Raw genomic sequence first — 17609 nt, forward strand, 5'->3', positions numbered from 1 at the left:
GCCTCCTCACGGACCCAGCTGGGTCATCTCACCCATTGAGAGTGAAGGGGACACTGCCATTGATGGCGTGCAGGATAGCAGGAGACGCTGGAATCTCCCGGGCATTTTGTCACAAGCTGCAAGCCTCATCGCCGAGTCATGGGCTCCATCAACTCGAAGGAGCTACGACGCAGCTTGGAACAAGTGGTCGACGTGGTGTAGAAGGAGAAATATCCATCCCGTTTCTGCCCCTCTAGTTGAGATCTTGAATTTCCTAGCGGAACTCCTCCAGGACGGCAAGGCATACAGAACAATAGGGGTATACAGATCTGCGATGTCAGCAGGTCACCTACCCATGGTGGGAGAAAACGTAGCAGTATTACGGCTACTAAGAGGAATACGATTCAGGAAACCACCGCAGCCGAGATATGAATCTTTATGGGACATAGCAGTAGTATTGAAACTATTTGCGGACTGGCCCGATAACAAGTATTTGTCCCTAGGACAGTTGTCCGAAAAACTGGCCATGCTATTTTGCATGGTGTCATGCAGGAGAGTAGCAGATGTGAGAGTCTTAGAAGTGAATAGGAGAACGTACGGACCGGAAGGCGTGACGTTCAGCTTAGCCAGAAGAACTAAAACTGACTCTAGCACTATCGCGTACCCGTACATGCAAGAGCACCCGAAATGGTGCGTAGCAGCATGTATAAAGGAATACGAGAATAAAACAGCCGAACTAAGACCGGCAGGGACAAGGCAGTTATTAATTGCACGCAGAAAGCTACACAGAGGAGTAGCAACAGCCACCATAGCACGTTGGGTCAGAAACATCATGAGCTTAGCAGGCGTAGACATAACAAGATTTGGGGCACACTCAGTTAGAGGAGAGATGGCATCGAAAGCACTAGGACTAGGCGCAACTTTACAAGACATCATGAAAGCCGCAGACTGGGCTAATGATACGTCATTCAGAAGGTTTTACTACCGACCTATTAATGCAATGGCAGAAGTAGTAGTAAGAAGCTTTGAACAAGCTTAATGCTCGCCTCCGTCTTGACATAGAATGAAGATTCCCCCTGCTAATAGCGCAGGGAGCACTTGATTCTATTAAAGACAAGGCGGCGAGCATTAAGTTACCGTCCCGAATACACAATGAATGCAATGATGAAATAAATGATGTGAAGTACTGTTGATAATTAACATGACTATTCCTTCCAGAATAGGGTATGTATTCCCGCCCTAACATACACAATTTGTTTCTTATTGACTTTAGGGGATGAGCAAAAGAACAGCTTAAAGCCCTAATCAAATCAGGTCGCCTGGAACAAACTCGCAAGTTCGTATGTGCGAAAGCAAGCCAGCACAAAGCAGGAAGTTCAGCACAAGTTCAGCAGTTGGGTGCACAGTTAAAGAGAGATGACAGTTCACGCAGTCAAAGAAGAGGAAGGACAGAGGAACAGGAAGGACTAGGTCACATGGCCAGAGACTAGGGGACTACAGAATTGATGGGATTTGAAGTTTGTTTAAAAAAAAAAAAAAAAAAAAAAAGATTTAAATTGAAAGTTTACAAAGTTATATTTGTTGAAACTGCTGGAGAGTAGAAAATAAAGAAGATGAAAGCTTAATGCTCGCCTCCTTGGCTTTAATCGAATCAAGAGCTCCCTGCGCTATTAGCGGGGGGAATCTTCATTCTGCAACTGCTTGTGGTGCTCGCCCGCCCTTGAAGAGAATGAAGTTTTGCACCCGGCAATCTCTGCTCTCCCATGATCAAGGCTAGTGAGACCTGGTGGAGCCCGGGGCCCACTGCTGGGGGAGCAGATAGCGAACACCTGAGAGACAAAAGCAGCACTATTTTTAGAGGAGCCGTATTAAGAAGAGATGGTTTGGCAGCCATCTTCAAAGTTCAGGTGCTGAGCAAGTCCTCAGATGGAGCGGCAGCAGGGTGGGATTTGCTGGCTCGTGAAGAATGCACGCCGGGTGAAGTGACGGTAATGTGATTGGTGGATTGGGAAAACTGTATTAGACATAGCACAAGGCAGGACGGAGGTGCATTGACTGAGCTGCATACAGCTCACACACTGTAGGAAGGAGGAGGTGTGATGGCAGAGTTCTCTGGCACTTGGTATTGCTGTGAGGGTGGCAGAGCGGTGTGTGGGTAAGGACTACTGTAGTAGACGTAGCGCAAGGCAGAATGGAGGTGCATTGACTGAGCTGTGTGTGGCTCATGCGCTGTAGGAAGGAGGTGTGCTGGCAGAGTTATCTGGCACTCAGGAATCGCTGTGATGGTGGCAGAGCGGTGTGTGGGTGAGGAATACTGTATTAGACACAGTAATAAACTCTTGCTAGCAAACAGATAACTAACTTCCTGCATACTTGCCCGGAATCCGAACACTGAGCTGCCTTCTCTCTGACCAGTAGCAGACTCTCCGAAGATAAGGTGGTGGCAGGGCCGGTTAAGTGAACTGTCAACATACCATTTTTTATTAACTTGAATGCTTGCATGGTGGAAGTCGCCAGCTATTTTTATGCAGCTTATTTGCCGGAAGATATGTTGCATAAAACCTACATTGCAATGGGGCCCGAACCCCCACAATATAAATGGTGCAGACCATGATGCGCCCGCTGCCTACTTTATACGTTGTATTAGATGAGTTAGGACAATGGATGGCATTTAACATTGACACACGGAGAGACACATCCGATGACAAAAGGTAAAATATTAATACCGAGTTTATTTAGTGCTTATTTTCACTAAATTGATCAACCAAATGTGGTAGAGATCAATAAAGTGATTTGCCAAAGATCACACGAATTGGTCTAGTGATACTAGACCACCACAGTTTTTGTGGTTCCACAGTCAGCACCTGCTAGTCCAGGTTACCTGCCTGGCACCATTGATTTTGTGCTTCTTTCATTCCCCCGAACTTGAGTGACACCAGCAACCTGTTGCAACTTATTCTAAGCCAGTGTGCAAGGCTACACCATCCTGTGTCCGTGCCAGCCGTACCTTCACAGGGCACCGCCACCATGGTTATAGGATACTTCAGTCAACAAGGAAGGGTAACACCTTCCCAAACCTGAGATGTGGGGAAATTCTAACACACAGTGGAAAATATTATTGGAGTACCCATTACTGGGGGACAGCTGGGGTGTGTTGTATGTTCAGTGCAATGCACAGAGACCTGACCACTACCCCATACACCTTTAAGGTGGGAGATATTTAAAGGCAATCGGCGGCATGTTGGGGCCGAAGAGTATATATGGAACAGTCAGCCCTCCCTGCATTCAAACCTGCGACTCCATAGGTTACACACACTGCACTCCTGCAGGCTTATTCATTATGTGCCCTCACTCCCCACTGCCCAAGATGTGTTTGACTACAGATCCCATGAAACATTATACTGACTACACCTGCTAGGGCTTATGTGAGTAGTCCAGAAGATCTGGAGCAGCACATAATGAGCAACCATGGCATAGCAGACGGTAGCCAGTTTCATTAGTGCTATTCGGTTAATCCATTAACCTGGCTAATTTCTTATGTCTTAAATAAATGCATTTATTCATTTCAAATGTCTATTCTTGCTTCCAAGAGTTGTAGTCAAGTCAGTGTTATTGCCCTGATTTAGTGTTTCGGAGTCGCCTACTTCAGGTGTAATCAGAAATATGACATGACGGAACAGCTCCTGCCCCCCAGTGGTGCAGGTGTAGCAGTGCATATGTTAAACAACATGATCTGCTCTCATTTCTCATACTTTCCTTGCCATAGGCTTACGTGCCTGGCTCCATTAGTTGGCCTCCACTTCTTGAGTGTCCCTATCTTGGTGAACGGCAGAAAATTGCCCTGCCGAATTTCCACCTGAACCACACACAGATATATGTAGCAGGAACATAACCCACTGAGCTATCTTGAGCTTTTTGCGTGCAGGAATGCCACATAAGCAACAGAGGAATTGGGCACAGAGCAAGACAGAGCTGCAATCTGTCTGAGCGCCATTTCGGTTAGACACTAAGCCCAAATATTCATTCAACTCTTGGCTTCCAGACACCTTTCTGTGGCGTTTACTGGAGAGTGTCAGTCCAGACACCTCTCTGTGGCATTTCCATGAGAGCTCACAAACACCCCTCTGTGGCCTTTACTGGAGAGCGTCACTTCAGACACCTCGTTACAGTAGAGGCGGTGAGAGGTGGAGCTAGATTGGGCATGCAGTGGGTGCTTGTTTTAACAGGACTTCACTGAAGGACACACATGGGGGATAAAGTCAGACCTGTCTAAGCCATTTTTGTATTACACCATTAGCAGGTTTACGGCTGCTCCGAGAAAACACTGCAAAGTTTGATGTTAAGGCTAGCTCAAAGAATTCCCATGAAGTGGTGTTTTGGACGGGGAGGGGCAGGAACTGGGTGGCGCCCTCTCTCTTGCAGCATTTGAACAGCTACTATGACACATCCTATGACCATGCAGTGGTCAAAACCTTAACCTAACATCCCCAACCTATCCATAACCTCTCCCTAAACCTCATTCCGGTTTCCCTACGTCCCCCTTCCTATCCAACCATCGAAACCCTAACCCTCCTTTCCTGCTGGGGTTGCAGAGCCCTGTATAAGCATCGATTTACAGCAGGTCCCAAAACTGCAGTGCGGGTGGGTGGTTCATGCCACTCCTGCGCCCTGGAGCTGTGTACCCTGTCACAGAACTGTATGCAAAGTTATGTTATTTGTTGTAACGTAACAGACACATGAACCCTCCATAAGTAGCATTTTCTGTAAAGTCATGAATTGACGCGATTCACAGATGATGGTTTGAGGGCAAATTTTTTTGAGGCGAGGGGTGGACCACTTTTTTGAGGTGAGGGGTGGGCCACTTTTTATTGGGTGTCCGGGCCTATTTCTTGTCCCAGTCCGACCCTGGACAGTGGGAAACATCACGTGGCAATGGGGGGAGGTAGGAGGCGTGGGAGAACAGCGGGAAGCATCACGGGGCAACAGGAGTGTAGGGGGACAGCAGGAAACATCACAGGGCAACGGGGGTAGGGGGACAGCGGGAAACAACACAGGGCAATGGAGGGGGTGGGGGGACAGCGGGAAACATCACGGGGAAACAGATTGGGAACAGCGGGAAGCATCACCGAGCAACGGGAGGTGTGGGGGGACAGCGGGAAGCATCACAGAGCAACGGGAGGTGTGGGGGGACAGTGGGAAATATCACAGGGCATAGGAGGGGCAGGGGGACAGCAGGAAACAACACGTGGCATCAGGGGGAGTGGGGGTATGTTGTAAGTGGAAAAAGGACAGAGCCCCTTTAAGAAGGAAGCCCAGGACTATGGGAGGGAGCGGGAGGCAAGAGGAAGGGGAGGAGCAAGGGAAGGGAAACGGCAGTCAAGAGGTAGGAGGAATAAAGAAAGGTTGAACATGATGGTGGCTCTGTGTTTCATGGTATGCGTGGGCACTGGTGAGTGCTGAGTCCCCCCACAACAACTGGCGACGAAGGGAAACGTCCCACGCCGTGGAGGAAATGGTACAGGTGACACCCCATGCGGGAGGTAGAAGGGCCTGGGTGCCCAGCAGCAGTGGGGGCCCGTGCGCCCAGCAATAATGGAGGGCCCATGCGCCCAGCAATAATGGAGGGCCCGTGCGCCCAGCAGAACAGGAAGACGGAGGGCCCGGGAGCCATGCAACGGAGGAGTACGGAGGCAGGACCTGCATACCCACCAGCATCCGGGGGCCCATGTGCCCGCAGTGACCAAGGGCCGGCGCGCCCGCAGTAACGGAGGGCCTGTGCGCCCGTAGTGTGGAAGAGCCCGTGAGCCCAGCAGTGAAAGTGGGCCCGTGAGCCCAGCAGTGAAAGCGGGCCAGTGAGCCCAGCAGTGAAAGCAGGCCCGTGAGCCCAGCAGTGAAAGCGGGCCCGTGAGCCCAGCAGTGTGGAAGGGCCCGTGAGCCCAGCAGTGGAGGAGGGCCCGTGAGCCCAGCAGTGTGGAAGAGCCCGTGGCCGTGAGCCCAGCAACCAACGGTGGCCGCGTGTGCCCGGCAGCTGCCGAGAGCCGTGCGCCTGCAGTGAGGAGGGGCCCGTGTGCCCAGCAACGGAGGAGACGGAGGACCCGTTCGCCCACAACAGAGGGAGACCGGTGAGGAGCTCCGGAGGAGGGCCCGTGTGCCCCGCAGTGAAGAGGAACACAAGAAAAGGACCCGTGTGCCCAGCAGCTTGAAGGGCCCGTGTGCCCCGCAGCCCAACAGCGGCCGGTGCGCCCTGTCGGAGGGCCTGTGAGCCCAGAAGTGACCGAGGAAGGCCTGTGTGGCCTCAACGTCTCATCGAACAAATGTGACCCGGGAAGTCTCATGTTAAGCAAGGGGGAGGTGTTGTAAGTGGAAAAAGGACAGAGCCCCTTTAAGAAGGAAGCCCAGGACTATGGGAGGGAGCGGGAGGCAGGAGGAAGGGGAGGAGCAAGGGAAGGGAAACGGCAGTCAAGAGGTAGGAGGAATAAAGAAAGGTTCAACATGATGGTGGCTCTGTGTTTCATGGTATGCGTGGGCACTGGTGAGTGCTGAGTCCCCCCACAACAGGGTACAGCGGGAAGCATCACGGGGCAATGGAGGGGGTGGGGGGACAGCAGCAAATATCACGGGGCAACAGAGGGGGTGGGGGGACAGCAGGAATCATCATGGGGCAACAGAGGGGGTGAGGGGACAGCAGGAAACATCACAGGGCATTGGAGGGGGTGGGGGGATAGCGGGGAAACCTCACGAGGCAAAGAGGGGGTGTGGAGACAGCAGGAAACATCACAGGGCAACGGAGGGGGTGGGGGGACAGTGGGAAACATCACGGGGTATTGTAGGGGGTGGGGGACAGCAGGATGCATCACGGGGCATCAGAGGGGGTGGGGGGACAGCGGGAAACATCACGGGGCATCGGAAGGGGTGGGGGGACAGCGGGAAGCATCACAGGGCAGCAGAGGGGGTGGGGAGACAGCGGGAACCATCACGGGGCATCGGTGGGGATAGGGGGGCAGCAGGAAACATCACAGGGCATCAGAAGGGGTGGGGGACAGCGGGAAGCATCACAGGGTATCAGAGGGGTTTGGGGGACAGCGAGAAACATCACAGGGCAAGAGGGGGCTCACTGAACGATCCGGCAATGAACAGGAAACAAACAGGGGCCTTTGAAGGTGGGCCTTAGGGAGGGCGGCCGGCGTTCACCTGCCAGCATTGGGATTGGCAGTGAAAAGCAGACTGTGGGCCAATCACGCAACAACATCAGCTGTTGTTGCCCAACACCAAGGGTGAATGTTGCGGGCCGCCATCTTGCAAAGTGTTGTGGCCCATGACAAAGGAATTGGCATCCAGCAAGAGCGTGTGAGGTCCATGCCGCGCACTCACCGTGCATGATGTAAAAATGCTGGAAGTTCAAAGCAGTGCTCGCACTGCAATGCAATGTTGCTGGTGACATTGTCCATCGGGCAGTGAGCTCCAAGTGGAGGCTGCCCAGCTCAAGTGAAGGCAGCAGTCCCATATGATCTGCACAGCCAGGCGCAGTGAATGCAGGTCCCAGAGGGTAAGGCAGGTCCCAGAGGGGAAGGTAGGAGCAGATCGGGAGCAGGAAAGAGTAATAATGAGGAAACAAACGTAGGCCTTAGAAGGTAGGCCTTGGGGAGGGGGGCAGGCGTTCACCTGGTGGCATTTGGATTGGCAGTGCAAAGCAGACTGTGGGCCATTCACGCAACAACATCAGCTGTTGTTGCAGAACACCAAGCGTGAATGTTGCGGGCCGCCATCTTGCAAAGTATTGTGGCCCAGGACAAAGGAATGGCCAGGCAGCAAGAGCGTGTGAGGTCCATGCCGCGCACTCACCGTGCATGATGTAAAAAATGCTGGAAATTCAAAGCAGTGCTCGCACTGCAATGCAATGTTATTGGTGACATTGTCCATCGGGCAGCGAGCTACAACTGGAGCCTGCCCAGCTCAAGTGAAGGCAGCCGTTCCAGGTGATCTGCGCAGCCAGGCGCAGTGAAGGCAGGTCCCAGAGGGGAAGGTAGGAGCAGGCCAAGAGCAGGGAAGAGGCAGAATCAACTAGACATGACATGTACAGCAATAATTGGTATAAGTCGTCAGTAAATGGCCATATTAGGCTATAGTGGCACATGTATGGCAGTGCCCCTGGCCATGTTGGTTCTACTTGGTCTACATCTGCATTACCATGACCTCTTCATGGCATGTCAAGGCATCACCCTAGTGAAAATGTGATTGGTATTTAAAAGGTCTTCTGTCTGCTTTAGTGCCAGTTTGGTATTTTATTAAATGAAAGCCTTCTTATGTTTTTACACTCGCCAGTAAATGAAATTTGACATTTAAAAGTAATTTTATGTGATGTCACCAAGGTCAACGGTTACATGAACTCACTCCTGTGATGTCAGTGGGTGTGTGATTTCACCTCCACTACCCCTGGCATTTTGGTGAATAGACCTCCCTGATCACTCCATCTCTTGAGGGTCCCTGAGTGCCAAGAGGCCATGAAAACTGCAAATTACTAACGGTATAATATCCCCAAACAACATAATGTTGTGGGCAACAAAGCCAACCTCATTCAATGTGCCACAGAGGACGAAAAGTCATGCAGGGTATAGGTTCCTGATATGAGCAGGAAAGAGGCACAGGGCCCCTGCTCCCTATTTGTATTACTGTGTTTGATGAATATAGCCAATCATGTTTGGATGTTGTAGCCTTGCTCAGGAAGTGGGCAGGATAATTCTGCGACACCAAATACTGATTAGATGAATGCAGTACGGTTAAACCTCAACAAAAGAGTTATTTTGGGTGACGGCAATCACCATCGTGCAGCCAAAACTAAAAATAAATGCCTCAGTGTTCAGTACTTCCTACCCTCAATAACAGGTTTAATTCCCAGGAGCGTAAATTCCTTGCAATTTTCTTTAATGTCTTTTGGGGTTATTAATTTTTCTTGAAATATGTGCAAGTTTTCTTGAATTGTAGCAGTAATTGGCACTACAAATACAACCATGAGTATACAAATATGGGTCTAGATGTATTTATAGAGCACACTATCGCCCCGGGCCTCTTGGAACCTATTGAGGTCTGCAATGAAATGAAGCTGCAAGAATGTGTAGAAACAGAAATGTGTTCAACATTTGGTGAAACGGATATATATGTGGTTACAGATTTAATATTAAGAGGAAGTTTATTCAAGAAGATAGGAGTCACTAGGGTGAAGGCTCTGCTGCCTTAAGAGGAAAAGTGGAAGCAGGTTGTGAGAAGGAGGTAAGAATTACAGGGGCACAGAACCCAACCAAGAACATTAGGTTTAGTTTGATCAATTACTAGCAGAAGTACCAGTTCTCCGAACGGGTTCTGTATACAGACATGATAACCCTCATCCTGTAGGTTGCTGTTCCGATTCGCTCATCGCTTCATGTGCTTTGCACTCTGAAGTTAACTGCACTGATAAGGGGCGCGTTTGGCTGGCTGACATACCCAGGAGCAGACATCGGGGGGGGGGGGAGGGGAGGCGAGAGTTGGTGTGCTGCTGCATATTGGGACCTTCTGTGCTCTTTCCCCACCTGTCGCCTCACCCTGGCATGGTACAGTTTGTTGTGGTGCATTGCAGTGCAAATACCTTGGAAACCGTACATCCTAGGGCCTGGACCCCAAGTTTTGTTCCTCGTGACGGGACTGGTCCTTATGCATTGATGTTTCACCGATTTCAGGCAACCGTCTCATGTGTGAAGGTGGTGAAATTCAGGAAATAGTGCCCAAATGTCATCTAGCTATTAATGTCTGGAGGGTCATTACAGGTAACTATGCAAAATGTGGTGCAGATTGATGAAACCATGTGAAATTGTGTAAGGAACATTGCTTATTTATGTATTTATTGGACATTTGTATGGTGCCTATACACAAGTGTTTCCAAGCGCCAAGCCACACACCCACACACATTTGATTTGTACTGAAATCCCTGGAACAGGGTGGGGTGCCCAAATGTGATATAGCCAGTACTATGTGGAGGGTCCTAACAGGTAACTATGCACAATTTGGTGCAGATTGGTGAAATGGTGTGGAATTGTATAAGGAACAATGCTTCGCCAAACCACAAACCCACAAATAAATTTTGACTTTCGCTGAAATCCAGGGAAGGGGTGGGGTATCTAAATGTTATGTAGGCAGTAATGTCCAGAGGGTCCTAACAAGCAACTATGCACAATTTGGTGCAGATTGGTGAAATGGTGTGCAATTTTATATGATATGATATGATTTGATATGATATGATACAGCATTTATAACGCACCTGTACACAAATGTTTCTAGGCGCGACATGACAAGGAGGGGGAAACAAGGGAGGACAAAATAACGATCTTACTAGGCCTTGTGTCTTTCAGATCATGCAAGTGTTGGGAAGAGGAAAGGGGAGAAGTGCCAGCGGGGAGGGGAAGGGGGAAGTGCAGTTAACTCACAAGTACAGCCAGCGGTGGATCATAAGTGCAGAGGAAAGGTACTGTAGGGTTGCAGATACAGACCCTTAAGTTCTGGGGAGCCGGGAGGCAGTGCAAGGGCAACTGGACATGCAGGAGCCTGGGCCCGAGTTCAGAGGGTGACCAGGTGACCAGTGAGTGAAGCAGTCAGGTGCATCAGCAGGGAAGAGGAAGAGAGAAAGCGGAAGCGAAAAGGAAGGTTTTGAGTTGCTTCCGGAACCGGGGATGGTTCTGCTCAAGTTTGATAGAGGCAGGGAGGCTGTTCCAGTGCCAGTGCCACAGCCGAGGAGATAGACCTTCCCCCAACTCTCTGCTTGGAGAAGCGTCTGACCCTCAGAGAGTTGGAGGTGGATGAGCAGAGAGCTAGAGAAGGAAGATGTTTTGGAAGTGAAAGTTGGAGGTAGAGCGGTCCCAGGCACCAGAAAGCCTTGTGGACAATGCAGAGGGTCTTGAAGTTGATCCTTGCAGCCACGGGCAGCCAATGAAGAGTTTTCAGAGCTGGAGAGGTCTGATTCATGAGCTTGAGACCAAGGACAAGTCTCGCAGTCCTGTTCTGGATAAGTTGTAAAGGTCAAAAAGTAGAGGCAGGAAGATTTAGAAAGAGGCTGTTGCAATAGTCCAGCCTAGAGGGGGCAAGGTCTCTGGACACAGTGAGCTTCTGGAGGAAGGTGAGAAAAGGAGGTATATCTCTGAGGAGGTGCAGCTGACAGTTTGACTTCTTAGAGACGTCAGAGATGTGAGGAGAGAAGGAGAGGGTGGAGTCAAAGATGACACCAGGGTTCTTAGCCTCACAGGAAGGACCAGGAAGAGGGCCCAGAGTAGGCAGCCAGAGAGAGAGAGGAAAGTAGGGAGCGGGTGTCCCAATGAGGAGGATCTCAGTCTTACTGGCATTAAGGCAGAGATCATTGGCAGCACACCATTCCTGAATTGTAGCCAGACAGTCTGGTATGACAGGAGGAAGCAGAGGTGGCTGAGGGGAGTCTGAAAGAGAGCTGAGTGTCATCCGCGTAACATTGAAAATTGGAGCAGAAAGTAGCGATGCGGTGAGCAAGAGATGCCAGGTAGTGATTGAAGAGCCAATACCAAGGTTGTCCCAGAGATGATTAAGCAGGATGGCTTGGTTGACCATGTCAAAAGCAGAGGATAGATCAAGGAGAATGAGGAACGAAGCGAGATTAGAGTCAAGATTGGAGAGCAAGTCTTCACAGGTGTTCAGGAGAGCAGTCTCTATGCTTCTGGCAGCTCTGAAGCCAGACTGTGGCCATGGAGGCAACCAACAGATTCAGTATGTAGATTAAGTTGGGAGATGGCCAACTTCTCCAAGAGTTTGCACAGGAAAGGAGTGATAGAGATCGGGCGATAGTTAGCCGCAGAGGAAGGATCGGCGGAGGGCTTCTTTAGAAGGTGGTGCACAAGAGAGTGCTTAAGGGGGGAGCGGAAAGTTCCAGTAGCAAAGGAGTGATTGCAGAAATCGGCCAAGGCTGGAGCAAGTGTATCGATTTCGTCCTTGATAGTTCTAGATGAGCAGGGGAGAAACTGCTTTGATAACACTTTCATAGATCGGAATTGTCTAGAAACATCATCAGGGGTGAACAGGGGAAAGGAGGAGAAAGGAGGCGGAGAGACAGCCTCAGACGGGCCAGGAGTGGTAGAGGAGAAGGGAGAGGAGGTAGAGGAAGAGAGGGTGGACAGGATGTTCTGAGTTTTAGTAGTGAAATGAGAGGCCAAGGCCATGCAAAGGGCCTGGGAGGGAACAGGAGAGGTAGAGACTGCAGCAGGATAGGCCAGCTTCTTGCAGATTTTGAAAAGTTTGGCTGAGTTGTTAGATGCCACAGAGATTTAAGCTTGAATGCAGGGTCTCTCCTTAGTGAGGACATAGAGTCTGTACTGCCTTTGGAGCAGGCGGCCCTCCACTTCGTCTCTGCCGCCCTACACTTGCATTTAAAGGTGGTGAGGTTGGAATTGTACCAAGAGTTGCACTTGGATTGGGGCTTCAAGCGGATCCACATGACAGGGGCAAGGACATGCAGAGTGTTAGAGATAGAGAGATGAAGGCTAGAGAGTGCTGTGTGAGGGTGTGAGTGAGCCATAGGTGCAGGAGGAGGAGAGAATGTAGCAGCAAAAGCCTCAACTGACACACGCTTCATGGGTCAGATGTCCAAGAAGGTAGGTGGCAGTGCTGGAGTCTGCTTGTCCTTCGGGGAAGAGAGAGTGAGGTGGGAAGAAAGGAGAAAGGGATCACTCTAAGAGAGAGGAGTGGTAAGAGGGTTAGAGAAGGAGAGGTCTGAGGAGGTCAGAACATCCAGAGTGAGTTGGGCCAGAGGGAAGAATAGAGAGAGAGAGAAAGAATCGCAGAGGTTGTGAAAGAGTCCTGAAGAAGGGCTGGTAGCATCTAGGTGGATGTTCAAGTATCTGAGGAGGAGAAGTTGGGAGGTAGAGGCAAGGAGTGAGGAGGAGAGGTCAGCCCACTCATAGAGGAAGAGGCCCATCTGGCCAGGTGGCCTATAGATAGTGCCCACAGTGAGAGAGAGGCCAGGAGAGATGGAGCGCCTGCGACCAGGTGTTCAAATGAGGAGCACTGCTGCATTGAAATGATAGAAGCAGGGATCCACTTTGGGAAAATCAAGGCTACACTCCCACCAGGACAGTTGGTTCTGGGTACGGAGAAGATCGTGTGGCCATTGGGAAGGAGAGTGAGTTGGGCCAAAGGGGAGAATAGAAAGAGAGAGTCACAGAGGTTGCAAAAGAGTCCAGAGGAGGGACAGGAAGCATCCAGGTGGATGTTAAAGTCTCCAAGAAGGAGGAGTTGAGTGGTCGAGGCCAGGAGGGAGGAGGAGAGGTCCGCCCACTCAGAGAGGAAGGAGGTGATCTGACCAGGTGGCCGATAGATAGTAGCCATGGTAAGAGAGTGGCCAGGAGAGAGAGAGAGTTGCAGACAAGGCATTCAAATGAGGAGTAGGCCTGCAAAGGAATGACAGAGGCAGGAATCCATTCCGGGAAGCTACACCCCTCCAGAACGGTTGGATCTGGATGCGGAGAGGATCTTGTAGCCAACAGGGAGGAGAGTGTCAAAGCTTGTGACAGAGCTGGCCATGAATCAAGTCTCGATGAGACGAGTACATCCAAATCAAGCTCTTCCAGGAGATGGCAGATGTCAGAGGAGTGTTTGACAGCTGAACGAGAGTTGAGAGTAGTGATGTGGAGCAGGTTGCCACATTTGAAGGACGTCCGTGGAGGGGTACAGGCCAGAGGTACACCCTACGGAAGTGCTGGAGCCATCCTGCTCAATTGTCTCCGTGATAACCTGGGTAACACCGATCAGGCCCTGGCCTGGCTGACCTTGTTCCTCTCTGATCGACCCTCCCAAGTCCAACTTGGGTCCTTCCTTTCATATATCTCACTCTCTACCTGTGGTGTTCCACATGCATACATGCCAACATTGTGACGTACCTGGGAGGGAGATTTCCCCAAGGAAATCGGGAGACATGCATTTTCCTATAGGAATGCATTGGGGCTGTGGTTATTTTAGGCGGGAGAGCGTGAAAAATAGCAATATTTTTCACTGAAAAATCGGGACTCTCCCGCCTAAATCGGGAGGGTTGGCATGTATGCACATGGGTCTAATCTCTCTCTCTGGCTGTTCAACCAATACCTGGCAAATCTCACCTATTGCCTTCTCTGCTCCAACTTTCCGTGCTATGCGGATATACGGATGGCACTCAGCTTGTTTGCAGGCTCTCCTCTGCCACCTCTTCTCCTTCTCTCATCTCCGACTGTCTGTCTGCTATCCATGAGTGGTGTGCCGCCAACGATTTCTGGCTTAATGCCAGTAAGATGGAGATTCCCCTCATCAGCACACCTGCACCCTCCTTTCCTGTCACTCTCTGGCCGGACTCCCTTGGCCCTATGCCTGCTCCCACCTGTAATGCTAAGAACCTCGGGTTATCTTCGACTCCACACTCTCCCTTTCTCCTCACATCTCTGACGTCAAACTACCAACTGCACCTCACTGTCTCTAGAGCTCTGGTTCTCTCTAGTCTGAACTACTGCAACAGCCTTTTTCTAAATCTGCCTGCTTCTACTCTCTGCCCTCTGCAACTCATCCAGAACAGGACTGCGAGACTTGTCATTGGCCTCAAACCCAGGGATTGTATCTCTCCAGCACTGACATCTCTGCATTATCTCCCAGTGGCTGCAAGGATTACGTCCAAGACCCTCTGCATTGTCCACAAGGCCTTCTGGGGCCTGGGTCCTCAATACCTCCAACTCTCTTCGTAAATACCTTCCCACTCAAGCTCTTCGCTCCTCCACCTCCAACTCCCTCTCCCTCAGGGTCAGTCGCTTCTCCAACTCTAGCAAGTTGGTGGTAGATCTCTTTCTCTGGCTGGGGCCTCCCTCTGGACCAGCCTCCCTGCCTCTCTGAAATTTGAGGAGAACCATTTGCAGTTCCGGAAGCACCTCATGGTCACCCTTACACTTGGGTCTGTATCTGTAACCCTACAGTCCCCCTACCTGCACTTTTGGACAACTGCTGTCTGCACTTACCCTTGCACCTGCCACCTGCTGGCCGCATTTCTTGTTATTATTTTGATCCCATGTACAGCATTGCCCCCTCCCCTTGCCCCTGGCACTTTTCCCCTCCCCCCTCCCCTGCACTTGAGCGATCTCAATGTCACTTGGCCTAGTAAGATCGTTGTCTCTGTCCTCCCTCTGTTCCCCCTTCCTTGCCTTGTCGCACCTTGAAACACTTGTGTATAGGTGCGTTACAAATGCCATATCATATCATATCAAACTGAATTTCTTTGCTTTTTAATAGAAAATCTGTGGTGTCTTTTATATACGTTTTAGATGACTGGATGAGTGGTTGAACAAACTTGCGTACATATTGTGCTAGTGGTTCCAATAAGCTTCCGGGGCAGCTATCATTGGTTTCCCTGGTGGTTCACTCAAACTCTTATGGATTTTAGGTAAGATATATATTACTCGCATCATAGGATGCAGTTTAGTAAGAAAAGCTTTGGTTTTATGAGTAATCCACTCATTTTGCTCAGCTTCATCTAAGAGTGGTTGTCACGACCCATATAAAAAAAAACCTGGCCACCCATGGGCCAGGACGGGCCTTGGAGCGGGTCTCAAACAAACTCAGGCATGCTTTGCTGAAGCCCTCTTGGGGCCAGTCCTGGTGCCGTGGGCGCCAGGCTCATACTTCGTGAGGACTTGTGTTTTGGGACTACTTTATTTCCAGTGCCAGCCAACATGGAGGCACCCACATAGCTTGGTTTCTTTGGAACCAAGCTATGCGGTATAGTGTTTTGGGTGTGGTAGCCTAGGAACTACTTTACCTGGACTACTTTTCTGAAGCTATTTAAACCACACCTGACTTGAAGGACATGCTTCGCGTTACTTTGCAATCTTGCAACGTGACGCTCATCGTGTTCAGCTGCACCTGCGAACCTCGGAAGAACAGCATCTGAAAAACAAAAGGACATCGTTAATAGCAGCAGCTTACCTGTGATTCCATCGCTAGCTGCCCTCCGCTCCTGCAAACAGCATCCAAGGATCAGCGAACCTCCCGGACCGACGGATCTGCAAAAAAGACAGAAACAGGACATTAGACATTTTATGATCGTGCTGTAAGCTTACCTCATGAGTCGCCCATCGACCAGCATCGCCTTAGGACTTCTTGCTCCGGGTGAGCACTGCAATCTACGGAAACAAAAGACATTAGGTTAGCAAAGGCAAGGCATCATAGCGCTGCGCATAGCGCCTACTTACCGCATCAAGGCGCTCTCGAAGCACCATCACCTACTGGCGAGTCCCAACTTAGCCAATGTTCCACAGCGAACTTCCGTGAACCTAAGGAAAGAGAAAATACATTACTTACACCAAAGAAAGGCATACAAGTATAACAGTAATAAGACCTACCTGAAAGACTCAAAAGGGCCGGCATCAGTGAAGCAACTAGATCGCATTCGCCCACAAAGGACAACGCGCCCCTGCCAAGAAGGCAGGACGGAGAGCACGCCAAAACCCATAACAAGGTGAGGAAAGGTCCAGGGAGGGGCTGCGGACATACGGGGTGTTGGGAGGTTCTTACCCCAGTTGCCCAGTCTTGAACATTGCCCACCTGTATTCCAGGCAGAAATTCTCAGCTGATCATACCTGGGAGCGGCTGAGAAGGATACCAGAGTCCCCACAGCTGGGTGGCGTCCCCGTGGATACCAGGTGAGCGTAACAGTGGTTTAATGATGGATCAAAATTGTTCTGTCGGGTCAGAGAAAACCTCTGTGTACTTTTCTTGATCACCCAATTGTCGCTCAATCTCCATTCGATAATGCCTCATGTTCATGTCTGATAAAATTACCTGTTGTTTTCTTTCTAAATCAAAGTTTTCTCGTGTCATTAAGAACCTGTTTCTGAAATGCTTCTAACATTTGGTTATGAATCAGTGGAATAAAAAACCGTTAAGGATTAATTTCTACATATTCAGGTGGTTGTGTAGATTCTGACAGGTCTATTGTGGCAACAAATAGTTTCAAGCACATTTTGTTCATTAGGCGGAAAACATCTGTTTTCTCTTTCAGCAGACTGCTTCTGTATTCTGGGACAAATTAAATGTCTTTCCGTGGGGTTTTCCATTTAAGCAAAGTCAATGTGTACTTTGAGATGTTAATCACTAGGTCTTTTTCCCTGGTAAGGTCAATTGCTGAGGTGGATTTTTTCTTTTTGCTGCATCTTCTTTTCAATTTCCTAAAAAAGGTGATGGACTTGTCCTGGATGTTTCTCCACTATTTCTTGCCTCGCCTTGCTCTTGCGATAGATTCCTTACCGCTACGGTTAGATCTTCCTCATTAAGAAATAGCTAGAGTCGCTACACCAAAATGTTGGTCCAGGACTGTAATTACAGTTATCATACGTGCTTTAAAGCATCCTTGATATGTTTTATTACGTGGCTAGGCTAGCATTTTGATGCAATCAGTCTAGCCATTTCCTACTGTGGCATGTAATTTTTTACTGCCCATCCATGATACAGTTTCATGGATGGCCAGTAGAAAATGTCATGCCACATTAAGAAATTACACTAAAAAGCCAGTCTAGTCACGTAGTAACAATTATCATGTGTGCTTTAAAAGCATGATAAAGCAAGCGTGAAAA

At 49.9% G+C, this 17609-nt stretch overlaps 1 protein-coding gene across 6 annotated transcripts in view; it reads right to left on the bottom strand.

Annotated features, from left to right (window-relative positions):
- RHBDL1 (rhomboid like 1) overlaps positions 1-17609 on the bottom strand; it is a 1038041-nt gene that overhangs the window by 572093 nt on the left and 448339 nt on the right. The window lies entirely within an intron of this gene.

This window comes from Ambystoma mexicanum, chromosome 2p (assembly GCF_040938575.1).
Source record: "Ambystoma mexicanum isolate Mex_15411 chromosome 2p, UKY_AmexF1_1, whole genome shotgun sequence".
Lineage (NCBI taxonomy): Eukaryota > Metazoa > Chordata > Amphibia > Caudata > Ambystomatidae > Ambystoma > Ambystoma mexicanum.